Source organism: Canis aureus, chromosome 21 (genome assembly GCF_053574225.1).
Source record: "Canis aureus isolate CA01 chromosome 21, VMU_Caureus_v.1.0, whole genome shotgun sequence".
Classification (NCBI taxonomy): domain Eukaryota; kingdom Metazoa; phylum Chordata; class Mammalia; order Carnivora; family Canidae; genus Canis; species Canis aureus.
In genome coordinates, this window is record NC_135631.1 from 2,906,439 (window position 1) to 2,931,198 (window position 24,760).

Below are 24,760 nucleotides of genomic sequence, written 5' to 3' on the forward strand. Positions count from 1 at the left end.
ATGATTCTCAAACTGGAGTCGTGCGAAGTTGAAGTAAAATTAAGAAAGTCGAATCAAAATGTAAATTAATGGCGTTGAGATACAGCGTTTGAATTGGCAAGAGTCACGCTCGGGGAGCACTGGCAAGGGCTCTGCCTTCTGTTCAGGTGACGTGGCACCTCCAGGCAGTGCCAGAAACCCCTTCGGTACCAGGCATTGGGGCTGGCAGGGGAAGGCTGTGCCAACCCCACCCAGGACCCACCCGGCCCCCCACCCTTCCATCCCGCCTTCTGGGACCCTGGTTGGTTCATTCCCTGCCTCCAGCCCAGCTTCTGACAAGGCCCCAGCAGTTGTAAGATAAAGGCGCCCACTGCACTTGCCTTCCCAGGGGGCAGCAAGAAATAAAGGAGCTTGGGCATGTTAGGGCCTGGTTGGGATTGGAGCCCACTGTAAGTGTGAAGTCCTAGGGTAATGGCTATCACACATATTTACTGCTAAATGGATCTTCCAGCTGCCCTGCAAAGCTGGCTGGGTCAGCATTCCCATTTGATTGACAAATATATGGAGGCCAGACCAGGTCAGGCAGGGTGACAGGGGCTCCACTGGCAGAGGGGCTTTTGCCTCTAACTCCTCCACACGGCATGGTGAGGCCGATTTCACTTTTCTGTCTAAGTCTCTGTTTCTCTTCCCACTGAGGGCAGAGAAGCCAGGGCTGGGCTGGCTGCCAGGCTAGTGCCCAGATAATGGGCTTGGAATCCAGCTCTACCCTTACAGGGATCCCCCGCCCCTGCTGCATGTACCCTGGGGCTAGGCTACCTAGCAGCCCTCCCACCCAGGCAGGGCCAGCCTCTGGGGGAAGGTGCTCAGAAGTGGAGGGGGCTTGGCAGGAGGTAGGTACCCATGTGACACCGCCCGCCCTTCTTCTGGGCTGGAGCGACCCAGGTGCCGACAGACAGCATTGGGAACATTATCCGGAGCTGCCTTTCTTGATAGTACCATGTGCTAATCAGTCTGGGAAAGAAAAGAAGAGGGAATCCCCAGGGAGCAGTGGCAGGGAGGGGTGAAGAAGGAGGGGGCAGGAGATGCAGCTGAGGAGACTGGGGGTGGAGGTAGGGGGTGGGGGAAAGAGGAGTATGAAGGTGCAGGCGGCCGCCCCTCCCCCAGCCTTGGAATGCACCGTGATAGAGCAGAAAGGCACTGTGTGCATGTGTGTGCATGCGTGTGCGTGTGTGTGTGTGTGTGTGTGTGTGTGTGGCAGGGGGCATGGTGGATGTCTTCACCTGGAACCACAAGCCATCTGACACCCGAGACAGCTCTGAATGGGGAAGGGAAGGCATTGCCAGGGCTGGCTAAGGTGTGGGCTGTCAGCTGTGGGCATCTGGTGGGGCGGGGGGCCTCCCTGGATTCAGCAGGGCTGCTGGAGGAGGGGATGGCTATTAGGGGGAGCACAACCCCTGGAGGCCCAAGCAGCATCCCCAGATATCTGGGGGTGGCCAGTTGTAGGGGGGGGCCAGGGCTGCTGCCCCTGTCCCACAATGGTCTGGCCCCATTTTGGGCACGGGGTGGGCAGTCCCCTCCCTGCAGTGACCCGGCGGAGCTTGGCGTTGGCATGGGAGGGGGTGCAGTGACACCCCTGGGCCAGGCCTGGGCAGCTGCCTCACTTAAATGCCTTGCTGGGGAACCTCCTCAAGCTGGCGGCACTGTGGACGCAACAGGCTTCTTATTGACAGTCATTAAGTCTTTAGCAAATGGTTTAGAGAGAAAAAATAGCCATGATGTGGATTTATGTTGACCTCAGCTGTGAAGGCTGGCCGCTACCCCAACCCTCCCCTCCACCCCCCAGGGGCCAGATCGCAGGGGAGCAGGGCGTGAGTGGGGGGATCCAGGAGAGAGGCTGGAAGCTGGGGGCCTTGGGGAGGGTGGCGGCAAGCTCCTTGCTGAGCATCCTCCCAGGACTGAGATGCAGTGATCACGGTATCCCTTCTGCAGAGGCGGCAGTTCAGGCCCTCAGAAGCCGGGTTGTGTGCTGGGGGTGCGGGTGGGGGTGGGGGTGTCACAGAGCTGGTGGGTGGCAGAGACAGGCTACGCAGTGGGGTGACCGAGATGGGTGATCAGAGCAACTCCACCCACCAGCAGGCAGGCCCGGGCCCAATTCCCTGCCCTGGGGTGGAGGGAGGCTTCTCCTGGCCTCCGGCAAGTCCCCAAGCCTTCCAGAGCTTGAGCTTCCTCTCCTGTGAAGGGGAGCCGCAGCCAACCGCAGGGATGGGCCCAGGGAAGCATGTGCAGGAAGTGTTTGGGAGACTCTAAATGCCAGACAAGCAGGAGGCTGGCAGGAAGTTTCGCGCACCCTCCCTGCAGGCAGCTGGAGGCCCACCCGAGGCAGCCAGGCGGCAGGTGGGCCGCTCCAGCCAGGCTGCGGCCACTCCCGGGGAGGAGCCGCCACCGCCAGAGCCAGAGCCTGAGCTGGAGCCGGAGCTGGGAGCTGGGAGCTGGGAGCTGGGAACCCGCTTCTAACCTGGGCGGGCCTGTTGGGGCCCAGGGGGCCGCCCAGCTGATAGGGGGCAGGTTTAACAGGACTTTGAAAAATAAAAAAGGTAAAACAGCAAACGGCTGCCCGCTCCTCCTGCTGCAATAAAAATGGATTTATTTGTTCGTGGAATGAAATTTAATAACTTTGGTGGGAGATGAGGCGTGAACAATAATAGTTTTTTTGCTCTTTCTCATTTTGGAGCGGGGTAGGGGGCAGGGGGGAGAGGAGAAAGGAGGAGCAAGGCGGAGACCGTCTGGGACACTGTTGAAGGGGGGAAGCCGGTGCTCGGGGCTTCCTGTCCTCAGCTTGGTTAAGTAAACCCCAGAGGGCTGACTGTATTCATTGCTCCAAAGGCACAGTCCATACAGTTCCTTGAACCTTCACGTTTCCCATGCTGGCCATACTCGTGTCTTTATGTCCCCTGTGCACCTGTCAGCGACACCAGGCCTTTGTCCCTGCTGGATCCTCCACCGACCCTCCGCAGAGGTGCCTTTCTGCCCTCTTCATAATTCTGTTTGTTCTTTGGAAGTAGCCTTCCGGCCCCCGCCCCGAGATCCTCATCGGCACCATTTCTCTCAGGGAGTCCCCCCCACCTTGTACCCAGTGCAGGGCTGTGAGGTGCTCCCAGACACTGGGATTCCTGGGGCCTGGCACAGAGCAGCTCTCTGGCAATAGGTGTTGAATGAACAAATGAGTGAAAGTCAAGGACGGAGACTACCTTTCTCCATAACCTGGGGCTGGGGCTGGGACCAGGGCAGGTGCTGGGCTGAGGCCAAGGAAAGAGTCCCTTCTCCTGGGGGCACCGGGGTGGCTCAGTGGTTGAGTGTCTGCCTTTGGGTCAGGTCGTGATCCTGGGGTCTGGGATCGAGTCCCACATCGGGCTCCCCGCAGGGAGCCTGCTTTTTTTCCCTGTCCCTGTGTCTCTGCCTCTCTCTGTGTATCTCTCATGAATAAATAATCTTAAAAAAAAGGGGTCCCCTCGCCCGTATCCCAGGTGGCCACTGCTTCTGGACTGGACTGGGGCCAGCCTGGGGCCTCTCCCAGGCCAGGGAGTCTGCTCCTGGAAACCACTGCTCTTCCAGCTACAGCTTGTGCCACTTCACCTCTCCGGGCCTCAGTTTCTCCATTTGTGAAGTAGTTGTGGTGATGCCATGAGACCAGGGCCCTCTGTCAAGTGGGTGGCCCTCTGTCAAGCTGGGCCACTTGCTCTGTCCTCCCCAGGGCAGGTGGGACCTAAGATTATGGGGACACAGATCTTCAGGGGGGACCTGAATAGGGACTCACTCAGGCCAGGCTGTGTGAAGGGGCTGGGAATGGCAGGAGGCCAGGGGTCAAGGAGCTCCCCAACATGCCCAGTGGCACTTCCAGGCTGAGGCTCCGAGGCCTGGAGAGGCCTGAGCAGCCGAGGGGGATGGGCCGGCTCCTGAGCTGCCCTGGCAGGTCAATAACAAAACAAACGCACTATTGACCAACTGCCTCGTACTAAATCCTCCCGGCAGACAAGATGATGTGAGCCCCAACCGACTGCTGAACTCATAACCCGCTCAGCCCTGCCCAGCCGGCAGCCAGAGGAGGCAGCGGTGGGGGGCAAGGCCTCCCCTCATCCCAGGATGGAGGGGCTGCACCTACACCCCTTGCACAGATCGGGTCCCTGGGAGTCAGGCACAGGGACAGTAGCCCGTTGGGTGCATTTGGGCAGCACCCTCAGGGAGCGGGGGTTTTGGAAGCAAAGCGCAGAAACCCCAGATGCTCAAATTAGGAGGTCAGCTGATCCAGCTCTTTTGTTTTTAAGAATTACATCACTTCAGATAAATATGCAAACATACACGTGGCGCCCCTGTAAGTTGCGGAGCGTATGATAAACCACACTGAACCCACCGTGCGAATTAAGCCCAGCAGTTAAATGCCCTGACTGCTGGGTTAAAATACCAGCCGCACCACTTCCTGTTGTGTGGCCCTGGGCATGTCACTTTACCTCTCTGTGCCCAGGTCTCCACAACCATAAAATGGGGGTAATAAAGAGCACCCCACCCTGCCGCGGGTACAGGGTTGTTCTGAGGATGAAATAAGATTCTGAAGCACCAGGACTACAGGAAGAGGTGACTGTTCTCAGAATTGGGGGTTTATTTCTTCCTTGTTTTCTGTCGCAGCCTTATCCCATGTGTGGTTCAGGGCTCTCTCACCTGGTCGTCTGAGGGTCTGTGAATCCCCAGACTCCTGTGTAAACCCCAAGACTCCTGTGTAGATATCTGGTAGGGTTCATATTTTCCAGGAAGCGGATCAGGTTCTCAAGATGAGCGTTGCTAAAGTGGAGACCCCTGATCCGTCCCAACTGCCCCACTGGATGAAGGGTTCTAGGGCCCAGAAGGGGGTAGAGCCCCGCCCACAGTCAGCTGGCAGCAGAGCCAGGAGGCAAAGCTGCTGGTGGCTCAGAGCCACATGTAGGGAGCCGAGGAGGGGGCCAGAGACTTCACACTGCAGGTTTCTGGGGACCATGGGCCCCTCGCACAGGCCCCTGGGCTGCCTGATGTTGAGCACCTATTGTGTGTCGATGGCGTCTGGGTGGGACCAATGGGCCATCTCCCGCCACCGCCACCGCCACCGGCTTATGGTCTCTGCAGATGCCCCTTGCCCCTCCACTCTCCTCTCTTTCAGAGGCAGCACAGGCCAGGGTTCCCAGAGATCTGCCTTTGAACCCTACTTGCCATCTTCTGGCTTTTGCTCTGGCCAGGTTAGTCTGCCCCCGAGGGCCTCAGTGGGCATTGGACAGATGAACAGAACAAAACTGGGAGGCTTGGGGAGGATTAACCCAGGTCATATGTGGTGCTTATTAACTTCTTCTCAATTAGGACTAGTTGCCACCCAGCCCAGGGACAGGAGGCAGCCCCAAGACGGCCCCAGTGCACATCTGCGGCTGGGCTGTGAGCCTGTGTGGTCTGGCGCATCAGATGGAGTGTGAGTGCGTGTGTGTGCGTGGGTTCTCGCCTCCTAAACACAATCCTCGGGGAGTAAAAGCAGGGCCTTGGCAAGGTAAACACTGCAGCTTCCTGTGGGGAAGCCCAGGAGACTCAGGAGGGGAGCTGTGGGGGACCCCGAACCTTGCAGGAGCCAGAGCCATGGCTGGGACCTGGGTCTGGCCAGGCTATCTCTGGCCTCTGGGGTTGGAGGGCTGGTGGGGCTGAGAATCAGGGGAGTGCCTTCGAGGTCCAGGCACCGTAAAGGGGAGGCCCACATTCCCATCCCGACTACACCTGGGGTGACCTGACCTATCTGCCTAGCCAGTCAGCGCAATGTTGGAGGGAATACCTCCTCCCACTCTAGTCCTGCCTCATCCTAAGGAAGAGTCATCTAGAATGTCACAAGTAGAGTGAAGCCAGCACAGGGCAACTGTCTCCTTTTATGATGGAGAAACTGAGGCACGGAGAAAAGTAGGACTTTCCTAAGGCCCCAGAACCAAGTTTGTGAGGGTGAGTCCTTCACCTTTTCTACCTCCTGAATTCCTTTTTTTTTTTTTTTTTTAAGATTTTATTTATTTATTCATGAGAGACAGAGAGAGAGAGGCAGAGGCAGAGGCAGAGGGAGAAGCAGGCTCCATGCAGGGAGCCCGACGTGGGACTCGATACGGGGTCTCCAGGATCACACCCTGGGCTGCAGGCGGCGCTAAACCGCTGTGCCATAGGGGCTACCCTACCTCCTGAATTCCTATGCGTCCTTCAACGCCCCAGCTCTGGGAGAACTTTTCCTGATCCCTGTGCTCTCACCTTCAAGGTCTGCAATGGCAGCTTTCTTTCATTTTTTAAAAATATTTTATTTATTTATTTGAGAGAGAGAGAGAGCAAGCACGAGCAGGGAAAGAAGCAGAGAGAGAAGGAGAAGCAAACTCCTCACTGAGCAGGGAGCCCAACTGGGGACTTGATCCCAGGGCCCCGAGATCATGACCTGGCTTACGGCAGACACCCAACCGACTGAGCCACTCAGGCACCCCATGGAATGGCAGCTTTCTGTGCCAAGCCCTTGCTGTGTCCCCTCCGTGCCTGTGGGATCCCACGTGACTCTCAGAACAACTGTGGGAGAGAGGACCTGACCCTGTGTTGTAAAGGAGGAAATGAGCTCAGAGAAGTTCAGTTTCTGACCGAGGTCACACAGCAAATAGGGATGGACAAGCGACTCTGACGTCACCTCTGCCCTCAGCCTCCCCCTCTGCATGCACTCCACTGCAAGCCTTCTCACGTCCCCGAGCCGGGCTGTCCTCAAGGGAGGACCCACAGCCTTTCAGTTCATCCAGATGGTCAGACTCCCTCTCTCCCAGAAGCCAGACATTGTTAAACTGCCTTGTAGGTATCGAATCAGATCACTCCCAGGATCCCGGAGCTTGGGGTGGGGAAGGCTATAGTTGCCACAGTGATCTCTGGCCTCACTCTGGGATCCCGAACACCTCCCCCTTTCCATCTTGGGAACCTCCTGCATGGTCAGAGGGGATGCCATGCTGGGGCCCAGGGGTTACTGCCCCATCAGATCAGTCGGGTTCTTGAATTCCCTGGGGCTGAAAAGGGAGGTGTGGGATCCCAGCCATCTGCCAGGTTGAGAAGGGGTGTGAGGACCTGAGAGTCGAGGCCTTGAGGAGGCCTGGTCTCCCACGATGGCCCCAGAAAGCACTTCACCTTGGGCTTCTGCTACTCAGAGAAAATGGGAGGCAAGGCTGGCCCACGGGGGACTTAGAGGGGGCCCGCCCAGGAATCCGGCACTCTGCACAGGCTGGGCCTCGCCCTCCCGATGAGCTCCTGTCACCGGGTCTTAACAGAACCCACCCTTGCCCTGGTGGCCCTCCTGGGTCTGAACCATTCCCAGGCTACCATCTAAAGGCTGACACTTGGAGCACCTCATTTGAGTGGGCCCCAGTCACAATCCACTATCGTGTTCATTCCCTAGATGGTGAAACTGAGGCTCAGGGAGGCTGAGTGAGTCACCCAACCCGGGCTGGTCGGTGGCAGAGCCCCGGGCAGGCTCAAACAGAGGCTCTGGCAGAGGTTGGATGGATCATCGGGCCCTGCTGCTCCCACCCTAGGGGGCTGGATTCTTGTCCCATTCCATCCTGATTTGAAAGGGCAATCTTGTGCTCCCGAGAGGCAGGGGGACAGCAAGGTCCCGAACCCGGCCCTGGGCTGTGGGAGGCTGGAGGGCCCACCCAGAGGTCCTGTTGCTCCCTGTTCTCACTGCTTTCACTGCCTCCTCGCTGGTGCCCCCCACCCACACACAGGCATCTCCCTGAAGCACTGACCCTGCCAGTGGCCTCCTGGCCCTGGGGCCCTGGTGAGACTACAGAGGGCCTCCACCCCTGACCCCAGTGACCTTCTAGCTCCTGACCCAGTCTCCTGTACCCCACTCTCCCTGTGCCCCTTGCTCTTTCCAACCAACCCTGCAGATCTCTTCCTCATCAAGTCTCCACGATCCCACTGCAAGGGCCTCCCCCCACTGAGGTGTCCCCAGACCCTCCATCTCCGGGCACCAAAGACACCCCTCCCTGCATGCTGGTGTAGCAGCTCCAGGGGTGGGACAGCTTAGGACAGGACTGGAGGCCCCCCAGGTCCCCAGAGCAGCCTAGCACTCTGATCCCTGATCTGTCTCCAGGACCCAGAGCAGTGCCTGGCAGGTCACAGGCTGGCCATATGCTCTGGGTGAAGGAATGAATGAACGTTTCGTCTGTGCTGGGCCCTGGGCTGGCGCTGAGGATTGAGAGAGAGCTGACTTTGAGATTTTATTTATTTATTTGAGAGGGAGAGAGAGCGAGAGAGTGAGAGAGCGAGAAAGAGCATCCAGGCAGGGGGACGGGTAGAGGGAGAAGCAGACTCCCCCCTGAGCAGGGAGCCCCACATGGAGCTCAAACCCAGGACCCCGGGATCATGACCTGAGCTGAAGGCAGAGGCTTAACCGACTGAGCCTCCCAGGCGCCGTAGGGAGAGCTGACTTTGGTGTTACTGCTCTAAGCTTTCAGACAGTATCAGCTCATTTAATTCCCACACAGCCTTTGGTAGTAAGCACGACTGTCATCCCCATTTTCCAGAGGAGGCAGCTGAGGGTCAAGTGAAATTGCCCAAGGTCCCACAGCTGGGAAGAGGCAGGCCCTTCCTGTCTGCTGCAGGCAAACCCGGGGACCAAGGGTGGTGGGTACCAGAGCAGAGGCTGTGAAGGTGCGGCCAGGAGGGAGCAAACACTTGCTGGCCCCTCCCGCGTTAGCAGATACACTAGGCAACCCAGGGAGGGGGAGAGAGACCTGCTCCGAGGAAACAGAGTGGCCAGATTGAACAAATAAAAAGACCAGATGTCCAATTAAATTGGGGTTTTAGATAGAAATAACCAGTAATTCTTACAGCATAAGTATATCTCATGTGATCTTTAGGACTTACTTATACCAAGAAAAAGTGTCTGAAATATACATTTAAGGGAGCTCCTATATTTTATCTGCCAGCCCTGTGACGAGGTAGAAAGGACCTTAGGGGTTGAGCGCTGGGCTGTTGTGTGAGATTCAGCCCACGTTGAAGCGAGAGAAACTGAGATCCAGAGCAGGCTGAGGCTTGCTAATCGACAGAGCTAAGGCGGGAGCCAAGACCTGGACTCCCATCCCTCTTACTCAGTGGGCTGCCCTGGGAGGCCAGGCCTGGTGTCGCCCCCACCCCACAGCTCAGCAGAGCTGCCCTGGCCCCTCTGCCAGGTGCCTGCTGCAAGCCACAAATCACGGGGCGCGAGGGGCTCCTCCTGCTTGGCCTCCCCTCCACCATCCCTCTCCTGCTGCTCTGCCCATGCTCATCTCCTCGGCTTGGGGCTAAGACTTCCTCACACAGGAGGATCTGCACGGAGTGAATTTTCACAGTTGGGTTATCACCTCCTAAAAATAGGGCTGAATGATGGATGGGAGCTGTCGCCAGGCCCTCGAGCTACGGGGCATGGGAGTGAGGGAGGGGGATGGGCCAGGGTGAAGGGTCCATAGACCCCCTGGCCTGGGCCGTTAACCCACCTTCCCTGGCAGTGGGGAAGCTGCTGTGTGCTTGAGGTCTTCAGAGCTGAGTCTGAGCCTCTGGGAGGAGCCACCTGGACAGCACCAGGCCAAGCGATTCATCTGCACAACTGGTGCCCCTGCCGAGCAGCCGAGCAGCCGGGAGGGTCTGAATTCAGGTAGGGGTGCGGCCATGCCTGGGAATCAAGGACCTTGTCATGAGGCTGCCCGGCCTGCTCCCTTCCCCGGCTGTGTCCTGTTCTTCATTGTTTTAGCTTCTTGGCTTTCTCTCTCTCTCTCTCTCTCTTTTTTTTTTTTTTTTTTAACATTTTATTTATTCATGAGAGACAGAGACACAGAAAGAGAGAAGCAGAGACACAGGCAGAGGGAGAAGCAGGCTCCATGCAGAGAGCCCGATGTGGGACTCAATCCTGGGTCCCCAGGACCACACCCCGGGCCAAAGGCAGGCGCCAAACCGCTTAGCCATCCAGGGATCCCCTAGCTTCTTGGCTCTTAAAGACTCATCAGTTTGGCTTCAGGATTCAGGTTGAGAATCTGTAGAGACGTGGCTGGGCTTCAGGCTGCAGATGGGAAGGTGGGGGGCACAGGGGCTCCTTGCCTTCCACACACATACATACACACTCAGCCCAGGCAGTGATGGACACACAGACACACACAGACAGACACACAGGCACACACACACCCACCTCTCTCCCTTGGTCTGTGGAGACACTAATATTTAAGCATGGGTCTGGGTGTCAGGACTCCAGGTGGTGTCCCTGTTTGTCACTGCAGTCACCTAGCACTGGGCCTGCCTTCCTGAGGGAGGACCCAACACCCCATAGCAGGCTTGGGCCTCTGGCTGCCCAGGAGCCCAAGAAGGCTGCTGCTCAGCCAGTTGAGCCAAGAGCTTCCGGAGGCAGTGGATGAGCTACAAGAGACCATTCTGGCTCCGAAGGTGGCAACAGCATGTATGTTTTAGACCCTCAGCACTTCTGAGGATTGTGGCTAAAGCTGGCTGAGCCTCTGTGGGCCTGTGCCTGGCCTCCTTCTCCCAGGTTCTTCTCAGCTGGGGTCCCAGGGACTCCCTCCACACCCCAGGCCTGGGAGGTCCCCTGTTGTCTCTGGGAGGGGCCTGTCCCACAGTCATGCCTGCAAGTCCTCAGGTTAGCGCAGAGCACCCTCCAGGTGTGCCCAGTGACAATCCTCCCCTTGCCTCCTCATGCTCTGTGCACTGCCCAGCCACAGATGCCAAAAGGACACCGCCCCCCAGGAGATAGGCATACTGCTCTGCACAGGTCCGAGATGTGTGACCCTTGGCCTTGGTCCCTTCTCCAGCCCAAAGCCCGCCCCACCCTGTCCCATCTGCATCTGTTGGCCGATACTCTCTGGGGGTGAGGCGTCCTCGGAATTACGATATTAAATGCAGCTGCACCGAAACATGGCCTCAATCCAATTATGCCAGGAAACAAGAGGAGCCGCTTAGGCTAATCTGGTTATTCCGCCCCGGCTTCCCTTGGCAGCCCCGTAGGGATGCCCAGGAGGAGCAGCCGTCTGGGTGGGCAGCAGCAGGACCGAACGCCTGTCCCACTGCGATCTGCCAGGTGCACACAGCTCCTGCTGGCAGGGAAGCCATGGGGCCGTGGAGATGCTTCTTGGCTCCCAGCCGGGTGGGAGAATCCATCGATCATCCTACAAATGCTTCCTGAGCTCGGAGCTTCCAAGTGCCCCGGCCTCATCTGGACAGGGGAACCTGGCACTGAGGGGAGAGCCGAGGCTCTGCCCTCAGGGAGGGTACCTGGAGCCGGGGAGACAGGCCAAGAGTAAAGCCGAAGGTGGTTTCAGGGAGGGAGAACCCCAAGAGCGGGTGACACGGAAGCCAAAGCCCAGGCCAGCCATGGGGGGCTGTCTGGCAGAGAGAAAAGCAAGAGCCCAGGGAGGGGAGGGATCCGGCAGGCTGCGAACCGATGGGGGACCGAGAGATAGAGAGATCGAGTGCAGGCTGGGAGGGAGCGCAGCTCTGCTCTCGGGAGGTGGATGGGTCTGGGCTGTGGCATGGGGGTGGCACGGCTAGCCCCAAGCAGGGGAGGGTCAGGGCAGGGTGGGAGCTGCAGGTGGACAGGACAGAAGTTGTACCGAAAGGATTTATTTGCTGGTGACCGTGTTGGGGATGAGGGTGTGGGAGGCCCCACAGCCTCTCCTTGCTCCCACCAAAAAAGCCTGGCAGTCCTTGCAGTGCTTTGTGATCACGGGGGCTCGCCCACCACTGGTGGGTACCTCGGAGCACTGCGGAGGCCTGGGGCTAACAGACTGGCTCTGCCCTCTGGAGGCTGCACTTCAGGGAGGAGACAGATCTGGAGCAAGAGCTTACCCATCTGCAGGAAGGGGAGAACTATGGGGAGGTTGTGCAGGGGCAAAATCCCGCCAGGCTGGGGGTCGGGGGGTCGGGCATAAGAAGAGGGCGGGGGGCAGTACATTCAAAGGCGGGGAGGGGCTAGAGTGTGGCTGTCCCACCCAGACCACTGAGGACCACTGAGACCCCGGAACAGGCAAGCAGGAAGCAGGAGCTGAGAGCTGGGGCTCCAGGTGGGTGTTAGGGCTGCTCATAAGCCGGGTGTGGGTGGCCCGGGTCAGAGCAACTGCAGGACTCCCAGAGGAGGGCAGAACAGGAGCATGGTGTGCTCATCAGCCCGGTCACAGCACACAGCCTGTGGGGGCCACCCCACGGGGCTCCCCAACTCTCCCCAAGTCCCCACACCAACATTACCACAGTCTGCTTAAGGTCTACACTTAATGATTCTTCTCCACTCAGTTGCCATGAATCTGTTGATCCCAGGGTGTCCTGCCTGTTGGGGACTCAGGGACATCACAACACAGGGGTCCTGGAGTCTGAGCTGTTACGGGTGTGGACTGTGTCTGGTGTTCACCGGGGCCTCATGCTTCTCTCCTTGAGCCCAGCAGGATGGGGGGTGGCCCAAGCCTGTTCCTGGGTGGAAGTTGGCAGCTCAGCACCCCTGACCTCAAGGTCCCAAGCCAGTTGGACAGGCCTGTGCTTCTCCCCATCTGCCTCCTCAAGCAGCTGAGAAGCCAGAAAGAGGCACAGGGTCCATTCTCCCCAACTCACAGATGGGAAGACTTGAGGCCACGGTCCCAGGGGCTACTTGAGGAGGAGCTGGGGTCCGCAGTGGGGAGTTGCACATCTCACTGGACTCCAGGCCCTCTCCTGGGCACCACTCTCCACGTGGTGTGTTAATGGCTGTGCGGTCCCCATAGCTGTGTCAACAAATCAGCCATCCACAGAGTCGGCACCACCTCCCAGAAACAGATTATAAAGTGGGAGCTCCTTGGGGTCCCGGGCTGGAGCCGAGGGGCGGGGGGCAGGAATGGGTGGGGATCTCTGCCTGCCATGTGCCCCCCCAGAGGGGTCTGGCCAGCCTGTGTATCAGAGGAGCTGTGCTCATCTCCCCAGGCCCCTCCTGGCTGTCAGACCTGGAGCCTCCCTGGGAGGAAGATGATTTGGGAAGACAGCATGGAGGGCTGGGAACAGGTGATGGTGGGAGGAAGCCAGGCCCTGCTCAGTGTAGGCTGAAGTGATAATTGGGGCTTGGGGGCAATGGGGAGCTGGGCCAAGTGACTAAAACGCTGGGCTGGGGCCGAGAGCCAGTCTTGGGGAGTGAAAGAAGGCCAGGAAAATCAGAGCTCAAGGCCAAAGTGGGGTTCAGTTTCAGGTGAGATGCAGGGGCCAAGGGCTGAAGTGTGCCCTCTGGGTGTGGGCACTAGGTGGGAGGGGGAGGGTCCCTGGCCTGGAACCCCAGACCTTAGCTCTTCTCCACCCTGTAGGCTCTGGACACCCCATGCAGGGCAGGTGGGGGCTTAGGGCATCCCAGGGGCTAGCTGCCCCTTTGAGAGGAGTCCAGGGGGTTCCTGGACCTGGGCATCTGAGGTTGAAGACCCCCCACCTCGCCCAGGCCTTCTTCCCTCAGCTCGGATTCTACCAGGACCCAGAAAGCACCAGCACTCAGAGAGGGGCCATGCTGCACCCTCCACCAGGCACTGCCTTCCTCCCCTACCCCATCTGTCCTCAGCCCGACTTCTCTCCCTTTATCTTCTCTCCTAGATGCGATAGCTCCATGTGCTATTTGCACCTCCAAGCACTGACTGCTGGCTCCACCTCCCTGGCATCTTCCCATTCACAAGCCTCTGGACAGCATCAGTATCCTGGCTGACAGGTGAGGAAGCCGAGGCTGAGAGCTGAAGTGACCCGACATCAAAAATCAGTAAAAAGTAGAATTTGAACCCAAGCCTGCCGGCTTCTGAGCCTGGCCTATTCCACCCTACCAAATCCCCTTCTCTTGATCCTCTCTTATGAGGTTGTATTTCTGTAAGCTGCCGCAAATCCTTTAGGACGAGATGGGAATAAATAAATAAATACATAAGTAAATAATGAGAGGTTGCAGCCAGATGCCCACACCCGGTCACAGCCCGGAGCAGGAGTCAGTGAGGATGGGACTGTTTTCAGGTCCTGCTGCTAGTGTGTGTGTGTTCAGGGGTGAGTTGGGAGTGAGGGGGGTGGCACCTGCCAGGGTGGAGGGAGGGCGGGAGTGTGGCCAGCACTGGCCTGGCTGGGATGTGTGCGCAGTATGTGTGGTTTGGGAGGACAGCCTGGCTCCTCTGGGGCTACTCACTTCTCAAAGCCCAGACCCTGTTATCATGCAAATATGTTGACACATTAATCCTTCCACCCCTGTGAGCCTTCCACACTCGGAGGATTATCTCAGCACTTGCAAGGGACAGAACTGAATCCTCAAGCAAGAGGACATGGGTAGGCCAGCACAGACTGGAGCAGAGGGTGGGAATGGCTGGTGCACTTGGAGGGAGGCCAGATTCAGGCTCCCCAATCCCTGGGGGTCTGAAGAAAGGACTCAGATTCCTGGTGGGGGGTCACTAAAGTATAAAAGAGGCCCCCAAGGGTAGGCTGCCCCCTCCAACACCTTGGTTTTAGCTCTGTGCCAGAGCACGGGGCAGCCTCAGCTAAGGCAGGAGTTGGCGACAACCCGCTCTTCAGGGCAGAGTGGCCCCAAGTGCAGAGCTGTGGGGAATCTTTTTACATAGCTGAAGGAGAGAGGTGCTGTGTTCAGGCCCAGCTTTTACTGGTCCCTCAGGAGGTGGGCCGGAGGTGAGGCAGGATGGTGGCATCTGCTAGTATCTGAAGCTTGTCTCTCCCCATTCTGCGTGTAGCTGTTTGAGTTCGTGCCTATGTGAGCATGTGCATGTGGGAGGATGTGTGCATCGTGCACAGGTACGTGTGTGCACGAGCACACTCACCTTCCACAATCCGAGATTATTGCAGCCTCCCTGCCCCTCCTCCAGCCTCCACTTCAGGCCAAAGGGACTCAGCCTCGGAAGGTGACACGGCTATTTCCGCGCCTGGATGCCTGCCAGTGGCAGCATGGGGGGTGTGTGGGTGTGTGTGCGTGTGTGCGTGCTAGGGAAGGATGCTAGGAAGGGATGCTTCTGTCCCCCAGTGGAACAAAGGGGTCTCTAGGTCCTCCCCTGCTTCTTTGTTGCCTGAGCCAGCCCAGCTCCCCCTTCCCTCTCTGTGACACTCCCTCCCACCTTAGACAGGACCTGGAAGGTGGCCGAAGTTGCAGGGGACAGTGGGAGGAGTGACCTAGGCAGCTCTGGGTCAAAGGGCCTGTGCTTGGGTCATCCCTGCTGACTTCTAGAGAGCCCCCGGGCAGTTTCTTTACCTCTCTGAGCCTCATTTTCACATCTGTAAAATGGGCGCACATTGCTAACTCAGGAGAATGCCTAGGAGGGACCCAGCATGTGGTGGTGGGAACCGCGAGAACAATGACAGTGACAAGGCCACTTAGGAGGGAATCAGCCAGGAGGAAACAGGGTTGTGCACAGGGGCTGCTCTGTCCACGTGCTTCTGCCACCATGTCCCATGCCTTGGGGGCCCCGGCAGTGTTCCTTATCCAGCCAGACTGAGCAAACCCAAAGCAGAGTGAAGGGGGGACCCCCCCAGGTCCAAAGAGGTGAAGGGGGGGACCCTATGTAGGTACCATGTTAACCCTTTACATTACCATGTCAGCTCACAGCAGTGGGTCCCATTTTATAGACTGTCCCATTTTACAGATGAGAAGACAGGCTCTGAGAGGTTTAGTTGCTTGCACAAGACCCCCCAGCATATCTGGGATTCAAGCCCAGCAGCTGTGCCCCAGTGTGGGCTGGCCAGGGCCTGAGTGCACACGCAGGGTGCCCAGGGCTGCTCCCGTGGCAGTGGGGGCTGGTGGGCATGATGAGGCTCTTCTGGAGGCAGTGCTGTCCCTGGGGACACACGGAGGCCCTGCGGAGGCAGTTCCTGCCCGAAGCCAATTCTGTCCTGTTTAATTTTGAGCTGAAGTGCAAACAAGCTCAGTGCCCCGCTGCTCCCACCCCAAATCAAATTCAGTGCTATGATTTCTCTGCGGGCGGCGGCCTGCCTTCCGGGGAGGGAGAGTTAGGGGAAGGATGGCACCAGGGCTAGTGGGCGGGAACCGGCAGGGATCAGACCGTTTGTCTGGGGGCAGCTGGCTTGGATGGCCGGGATCTTCCACCCAGATTAAATTTTAACCCAGCTCATAAATCTTCCAAGTCTGTCCCCTGCCACCCATCCGCCGGGTCTACCACTAGCTGTAGCCTGGGCAGGCCCTGGGACTGCCTGGTCCGGTGTTCTGGGGCCACTAGTGCGCAGACCAGCCAGGGGTCCCACTGGCCATCGGCCACTCGGGCTGGCTCTGTTCCAGGCTGAAGCTTGTCATCAGCCCACGGCCCTGAAGGCCAAGGCTAGGGTTCCAGTGGGGCCTTCAGTGGGCTCCACTGTTGGACCCACCCAGGTTCAAATCACAGCTCCACCTTCCGCCAGGCAGGACCAGCTTAGGTCCCTTGTACATAGGGATGTGCGAAGGAGTAAGGGAGGTGATGTGATAAAGCCCTGGGGCCAAGGAAAGGGGGCTCCTCAGGGGCCACCACCAACCCGGGCCCATCAGAGAGGCAGCCTGGGTGCACCTGCCAGTCCGCACAGCCCCTGCTCCCACCAGATGGCGAAGTGGCCTTGTCTGCAGCAGAGGGCTGGGAAGCCCACAGACCTCCCTCCTTTGGTCCCCTCCCCCAGAGCACTGGGGGGCAGGCATTTTGGGTGTGACTGGAGATGGGTCTGGCTGGGAGCCTGCATGGACAGTGTGAGCCCCCAGGGCTGGGCTGGGGAATGAAGGGCTGGTCTCCCTATCCCAGACCCCCAGGTCCCCAGGAAGGGTTGGCAGGAAGCTTCCCTTATTTATCTGCTGTTTTATGGAAATAGAAGGTACACAATCAGCCACACCAACCGAGGCGTACAGCTTGGGAAATTTTACACATCATGTGCCCTGTGACCATCTCCCGCTCAGAGGATAGAACATTCCTGTGTGGCCCCATATCTCCCCTCCCCCAGCTTTCTACTCTACAATACAACCCGTGCCTCCTCTCCATGCTCCCCTGTGGCACCCCACTTCCCCTCGGGATGAAGTCCAGACCCCACACCCCAGCTAAGGGCACCCCCCGCGCCCACCACCCTCCCCTACGTGGGCTTCTCTCCATAGCTGCATGAGGCCAGCCTTCTCCTGCCTGCTGACTCCTGCTCAGGCTCCAGGAATCACACTGTACACGCTCCATCCACGTTTAGGGAAGAAAGGGGAGGAGGTCATGCCCACAGTGCAGGGGACAGCACCGAGGGCTCTGTGGCATGCCCAGGTCCCCAGGCAGCACGAGAGCAGTGGTAGGACTTGCAGCCTCACCCTCTGCCCGCCCTATGACATCTGCAGCCCATGGGAGAGACCTGCCAACTCTTCGTGGCCCTGCAGGGGCTGACATCATCCACTGCCCACCATGAAAGGGGTGCGCGGAGGCAGCCAGGGAAGCCTTTGCCATGTGAGGCCCCCTCTCCGGCCCCACCCCCATCTGCTGGCTGTCACCTCCCTGGAACATGTCCCGTCCTCATGTGGGGTGCTTGGCTCACCCCAGTCCCATTCCTCACCTTTCCCGAACCCCGGTCCACCTCCCTGTGCTGCTTTTAACCCCACCTGGTGGTGGCGGCCACAACATTACCTCCTGGGGCGGCTGCCATGATGATCTACACCCCCCCAAATGCATATTTGTCCTCTGCCAACGGCGCACAATTAACATTCCCACCAGTAAACGATGCGGGCCATATTTCACCCGCACCCAAGTGTGGACCACAAAGGCATTAACATAAATGATGGTGCAGTTAAGTGGGGCCTGGATTTGCATGTCTGGCAGCAGCGCACCTGCACGGGGCTTGCAGGCCAGGAAAGCCGCACAGCCTTGGAGCCCCCACCCCAACTCGGTGCCCAGAGCTGAGCCCTCTGCCAGGACCCCAGGGACACAAGGAAAATAAGCCCGCTGCGATCCTCTCCTGGATGGAGGTGGATGCTGCTTCTGCTGCCTGGGGAGGGAATATGGGTGCGGACTAGGGTATTGGGGTCACACTTCACGGCGCTCCCCACCCAACTTCCCTGCTCCCCTTCCACACACTGCCTGACCTTCCCAGATGAGGTCAGCCCCCGACAGCCTGGGCTCTGTTCTCCCCAGGGCTCCCACTTAGGGGCAACAGGGAGGGGTCCCTGGGGGTGTCTGACTCCCACCCAGCAAGCTGTGTTCTTGGGAGCCAGGACAGGCTGGGTCAAGCTGGGCATGCCCCCCACCATCACCACCCCTTGCTAGAGCTTAGGCTGGGAGGCAGGGACCCAGGTCCTAGGCCACAGATGCCCCAAGGTGACAGCAGCCAGCAGAATGGGGACAGCGTCAAGCCAACCTGGATGGGGATGGCTGGAGGCTGGAGGGGAGGCTAGACTCCTGGCCCAGCAGGGCCTTCTCCCTATGGTGATCCAATGACCACTTCCCTTGGGTTGTTTTGGAAGTGAAGAGGGGGCAGGCTAGGACAGACGAAGGCTTAGCTCCTCACTTCTGGGGCAAGGGAGAGAGCCAGGTCCTGTTGGGTGGCGAATCCGGGTCTCTTCAGCTGCTAGTGGGGTGTCCCAGGAGGGCTCTGTCTGAAGTCACCCCACCCAGCGTGACTGCACAGAGAGGTCTGACCTTCACTGTGTCCCCATCAGCCCCTGCCTCTCCCGGCCTCCTCCTCTGCTCCTCCTGTGTGCACCTGGGTCCCCTAGTGAATCTTCTGCCCCCACCCCAGGGCCCCAGGGACTCTGTTACTCAGAAAGTGCTCGGCAAAAATAAAGTTGAGCCACTTGGGGGACCTCCTCCAAGGTGAGTCGATAAAAGTTGCTGCCTCCTCTGGAGAGGGCCCAGGCCAGTGCCCTGGGGAGCTGTAGCCAGGAGACAAAGTGGGTGCATCAAGAGGCTCAGCTGGCAGGCAGAGCTGGGGAGGGGCAGCAGGAACACCACCCTGCCCCTCCAAGGCAGAGAGGCCTCGGACATGGCTGCTCTGGGAGCTTCAGATTCCTCACCTGTGAGAGAGGCTCCTGGTAGGGCTGCCGTGGGTGAAAGTGAGCCTGAGCAGAGAAGCCAGCCTCTCCTTCCCCGTTCGCCCAGGACAGCAGAAGGCTAACCCCACTCTGACCTGCAGGTGGCAGCTGGGACGATGGCCATCAGCTGTGGGGCTGTGTGATGCCTCAGTCCCGAAGCTCCCTTGGGCAGAGCTGCCCAGGTCAGGGGCTCTTCAGGAAGTATCCACATGTTCCCTCCTCCCCACTCTGGATAGCTCCGTGCAGCCTCCACGCCAGCCCCGTGGCTTCTGTACCTATCTGTCTGGCAGGTACCCGCAGAGCCACATGCCCTGGGACGCCATTTGCCTCTTGCCCCTGTGGCTCCAGGGCATCTAGCCCTTTACGATTTGTCTCTCCTGGTCTGGAGCAGGTCCCTCCTCCTCTCTGGGTTTTAGCTCTCCCATCAGCACAGACTCAGAGCCAGGTTGCCTGTATCAGCTGTGTGATCCAGGGCCAGTCACTGAACCTTTCTGGGTCTCAGTTGCCTTGTCTATGTAATGGGGACATTATGCTTCCTCGGAGGGTCATTCAGAGTATGAAGCGAGTCTGTGTGGAGAGTAAAAGACTTTGAACATGCGTGCATGGCACGCAGTAGGCTCTCAGTGGGTGAAGTAACTATTCTGTTATTACAGGGGATCAGAGCATATTCACAAAGTCACGGGTATTGGTGTCAGGAAAACCAGCAAAGGAGAGTGAGGCAGGCCCCACCAGCTGTCCCAGAGACAGATGCTGAAGCTGTCGAGAGGATCACCCAAAAAGAGAGGGGATGCGGCCGGAGCACCCCAGCTCCACCAGGCTCTCCTCCCTCCCTCTGAGCCGCCGGGGCTCCCCATGGCTGAACACAGCCAGAAGCCATGGGTGTGGGAGTCCGCCGGTGACCAGCATCCTCCTGGTCCCAGAGCAAGAGGGGACTGAGCTGAAGGGAGAGCCTTCACAGCCCTTTGAAGTCCCACCGGCCTCAGAACAAGATGATGGTGTGTGGGTGACGGTGAAGGGTGTGGCCTTTCATGTCGGTTGAGAACACCCATGGGCTCTAGGTCAGAAAGAGCAGGGTGCAGCCTTGGCTCTCCTGTTCACCAGCTGTGAGACTGGGGTGAGGTGATAACTGTCCCAGGTGCCCGAGGCCTGTGCTGAACGCAGGAAGGTCCCAGGAAAACCAGGGCCTCAGACTCCTCATCTGTAACACGGACTAGGAGCCCTCTGGCTGGTGGAGTGGGACCAGGACTCAACACAGGAGAGGTCCTGGGAAAATCAGATCACACCCAGCAGGGCCCGTGGGGTGAGCGGGCGGGTCTCTAGCTCCTGCCCGCCCTCAGGAAATGGATCCGATGGTGTTTTTCCATCCAGGAGCCTAATAGTCAGCAATAATTCACCATCGCGTTTCCCAGTGGGTAGGAAAGCCACAAATAAGTAAATTCAGGCAGCAGGGCACAATTACTGAGCCCAGTGCTTTATTTCCCCATCTCGTCTCCAGCCCCAGCTGGCATCGGGTCGATAATAATTTATGTTGCAGCCCCCGCAGCAGAGGGGAGGTGGCCAAAATGTGGTTACGTGTGTTGGAGTCCCCCTCTCTGTACCAGCTGTGTGCTCACAGGTGGCTGTGGGAGCGGGGGTGGGTGGGGGGTGTGACCAGGGAGGAGGGAGAAAGAAAGTCAAGGCGAGGGCAGGGCCAGCTACCTGCAGGTGTCACTGGAGGGGAGGTGCAGGCAGCTTGAGGGCTCTGCAGCCCCAGGCCTGCCTGATCCCTGACCACCCATCAAGGCCCACGTTCCGTGGCAGAGGCATCGTAAGATTAAAATGGGGCCCGGACTGAAAAAAAAAAAATAATAATAATAAAATAAAATAGGGCCCAGAGAAGCGGTGGGTCTCTCCCCGCAGGCGGTTCTGGGTTTGTGCTGTGCCCAAGCTCCCAGGGAAAAACCTAAGGGGCAATGTGCATGGGGAAGAGACCCGTCCAGCAGTGGCCTTGGCCGGAGTCTCATCCACGGGAGCCTTAGAGTAGAAAGTGAAACAGAGTAGTATCTCCTGGGGTGTGGGGGCAGGACCTGGCCTCTGACCCCTCCTGGCATGGGGAGGGGGAGTGAAGGGGGGACAGCTGAAGCCCTGCGCTGCCAGCACTCGCAGTGCCCAGTGGAGGGCTGCGGGGTGCCCTGCGGTCTCCACAGTCTCCAGCCTGCAGGGCATCTGCCAGCGTTTACCCTGCTGCGGAAGGAGCGGGCTATGATTTGGATGGAGTTCATAATTTACGTAGCAGATTTCATCATGTTTCATGTTCTGTCATGTTTTCTGCCATTACAATTTTATTCTACCCTCCGGGGACGTTAGAACGTGACAGTGGGATGCTGCAGGGGAGGAGTCCCAGGGCCAGGCCGGGATGATGGCTGCGGGCCTGGGGGCAGGCGGGGGCCGAAGCTTTCCCGAGTGCGTTGGTCTCAAGGGTGACAGTAATGACAGCTGACTTATATTTGTGCCTGGAGTGCCAGGCTGGCCCTTCATGCTGCCTGTGTTCCAGCATGGCGCTTCCCTCACCACCCCACCTACTGGATGTGCCAACTGATCGATGCCCGGAGGTGTAACACCTGGGCCCCAGGTAACACAGGGGTTGGAGCTGCATGAGGGGCTCAACTCCTGACCCCTGACTCCGGGCTGCTGCCATCTTCGGGTAACAGCCCTCCTAACCCAAAGAGCAGCTGCACCCCAGGGTGGCAGAGGGCTCATCCAAGGTCATCCGGCCCTGAAGCGCTGTCCCTGTGCCTGCTGTCCAGCCCCTCTTCCCTGTCCCGCCTGGCCTCTGGCCTCTCTCTCAGACTGAGCCCACTCTGGGGACTCCCACACTGCTCCCGCCTCTCCAGCCCTCTCTCTGTCCCCAGCTGACCCTAGCCACACCTGGGGAGACCTCAGGCTCCATCTTCTGCCAGGAGCTGGCTAGAAACCTGCAGACAATGGACAGGGGAGAGGTTTCCTGGAGCCTACTCTTAATTAAAGGGGCTCCCTCCTGGGCAGCCCTGGTGGCTCAGGGGTTTAGCACTGCCTCCAGCCCAGGGCATGATCCTGGAGACCTGGGATCGAGTCCCACATCAGGCTCCCTGCATGGAGCCTGCTTCTCTCTCTGCCTGTGTCTCTGCCTCTCTCTCTCTCTCTGTCTCTCATGAATAAATAAATAAAATCTTTAAAAAGGGTGCGGGGGGGGCCCTCCGTCCTGAAGGCCTCTCAAGCCAGGGCCTATAGCATGCCCTGGTGTATTCAAAAGGCCTGCCTGGGTCCTTCCTCTGCTCCCCACCCACCAGAACATGGGACTACCCCACTCCTTGGCCTGTGTTAGGGGCAGGGCATGGCCCGGGGGTGGCTGGTGTCACTGAGCAGGGCCAGCCCCCTCCTGGCCCTCGTCAGAGGCAGTGTGACCATCTAGGGTGGCTGGTGACACTGCACATCCTCAAGACCAGCCGCCTAGAGAAGCTCTGAATAGAACTCTAAGGAGGGCTCCAACTTCCACCCACCGATGCCTCCCCTTTTCTTGTCTTGTCTTTCCGCCTGGCTTTTAAAAAAAATTAAACACGGATGGTTTCATCTTGGGAGAATTAGTATTCCAGGCAGGGCTGGGGGATGTGATTAGAATGTCAAGGCTGGAGCCTCAGAGCTGGCAGGGAAGGGAAGAGGTGCTGTGCCTGGCGGGGGCCCTGGGTGGGGGCAGAGGGCTCTGACCTGCCTGTGAGGCATGGTGGGCCTTCCAGGAGTGGCTGCTTCTAGCCCCTCGATGCCCTTCTCATGGGGAAGGCTGAGGCTGACATGGCCGGTGGGACTGGCAGCAGGTCCAGGCCCGGAGGAGGAGGAGGAAATTCGAGGGCGGCTTGGGGCAGAGATTGGCCAAGACATGTGGCCCTGGCCCAGCTCATCTACCCCATCCAACCCCCTTCTCATTCGGCTCTCATTTGCTGAATGTGTGTGCTTACTCTGTGTCAGGCACTGAGCTAGGTGCTGGGCGCTGCAAATGGCAGGGACGCACTTGTCCTCAACCACTGCATGTCACTGGCACAGACCACTACCTGGTACACAGCAGACACCCACCAAAGACCGGTTAAATGGACATGTGAAGCATTTCCCAAAGTGTGCTTTGAAGAATACCTGAGTCTTGGGAGGTTACCAGGTAGCTGCTGGAGCAGACGGTTAAATTGCTACCTTTGCAGCAGGACTTCTCAGAGCCTTTAACATGCTCATGGGGGTGTCTGAGTGGCTCAGGCAGTTGAGTGAGGTTTTGGCTCAGGTCATGATTTCAGGTGAGGGATTGAGCCCTGAGGTGCATTCCACATTCAGCAGGGAGTCTGCTTCTTCCTTCTTCCTCTCTCTGCCCATCCCCCAACTCATACCTGTGCGTGTGCTCATATGCTCTCTCTCTCTCAGAAAAATAAATATATATATAAATACAATGCTTATGGCCCTGTGAACCTGGGGGGAGGGAGCTCCATCCAGCCTACAGCCTCCACCTGTTTGAGCACAACCCACTAGTCCCTGGCCACACAGGAAAGGCTCGTGTGGGCATGGTGTATGGGCACAGAGCCGAGACAAGAGTGGGTGTGCACTCGGGTTCCATGGTGGACTCACTGTGTGACTTGGCCAGGCAAGTCAGAATATCTGTTTCCTCGGGTGGAGAATCGAGATGGTCATAACGGCCGGTGGGTTCAGCAAGGTGACATGTGAATGCTGCCTGCCTGGGACTTAATACAGGCTCTGTATCATTCACGCAGAGCACTTCGCTCAGTGAGCCCGGGGCTGTCCGCAGAATTCCATCAGGTTAGCCATGTCACTGCTGCTGACACCCTCTGTGCCCTTAAGAGCTCACAGCCGAAGGGGGGAGGAATACACTTAGAATCCAAGGTGGACAGTGCAAGGACCAGGGTCGGGGGAGCCCCGAGGACGGTGGATGCTGAGCAGGGGTGAATCGGAGGAGTGGCAGCGCGGCCTCAGGAGGAGGCCACAGGGGAAGGAAGCCTGTGTGTTTGCCTTCAGCCCCTTTGCCCAGGGGTCCTCCAGCCTGGTGGTCTGGGCCATCTTTGGGCATCTCTGTCTAACACCAATGTCTTCCTTGATGGAATCCCTGTCAGTACATCCGTCCTGGTCCTTCTAGATCCCCAGTCCTCCCAGAACAGGCTAGTCTTACTTCTTTGGGTCAACTGTCCAGAAAGCCAAGGACAGGAGAGTGCTGTCTTCCATCTGCCCCTTGGTCCCTGCCCAGCCCATTCTACCTGCCCCCTGCCCCTGCTCCCACTCCCCGGGCCTCCTGGCCCTGCAGCAGAGTTGTGCCTGCTGTGGGGTCCTGCACCGAACAGGGCTCCCGTTTGGTCTGATCAGCTGGGGGGCAGAAGCAGGGAAGGATCAGGGCGGAGACGACTCCCTTCAGGGCACAGCACAGACGCCGGGCCCCTCTGTGTCTGCTGCAGAGAGCCACCTTGTTCTGCAGACACAGAGAAGGCCAGCTGATAGCGAGCGGGGTGCCAGGAGAGCCCGAGAGGCCAGGGACTTCCTGAAGGAGGGGACTTGTCAGCCTGAATTGAAAGGTAGGCTCCGGGAGTGAAAACTCTTGAGTCACCCGGTCTGCCCCCATCTGACCGCAGGGAGCCTGGCACAGCTGTTTGGTCACTAACATTCCCAGATGCTGAGCAAGGGGACCCGAGTGCTTCCCCAGGGTACACCCAATGCCCCCACCCCCGCTGCCCC

At 58.7% G+C, this 24,760-nt stretch overlaps 2 protein-coding genes across 4 annotated transcripts in view; one reads left to right on the top strand and one right to left on the bottom strand.

Moving 5' to 3' along the window:
• The window catches only part of MACROD1 (mono-ADP ribosylhydrolase 1), a 150,887-nt gene that overhangs the window by 61,826 nt on the left and 64,301 nt on the right, over nt 1-24,760 (bottom strand).
• FLRT1 (fibronectin leucine rich transmembrane protein 1) overlaps nt 1-24,760 on the top strand; it is an 81,495-nt gene that overhangs the window by 29,313 nt on the left and 27,422 nt on the right. For 2 of the 3 annotated variants that reach the window (XM_077862150.1, XM_077862152.1), the window contains exon 2: nt 13,618-13,729. The exons of the other annotated variant lie outside the window; for it this stretch is intronic. The gene's annotated coding sequence lies outside the window, so the exon portion shown is untranslated. The remainder of the gene's footprint in view (nt 1-13,617; nt 13,730-24,760) is intronic. 3 annotated transcript variants of the gene reach the window in all.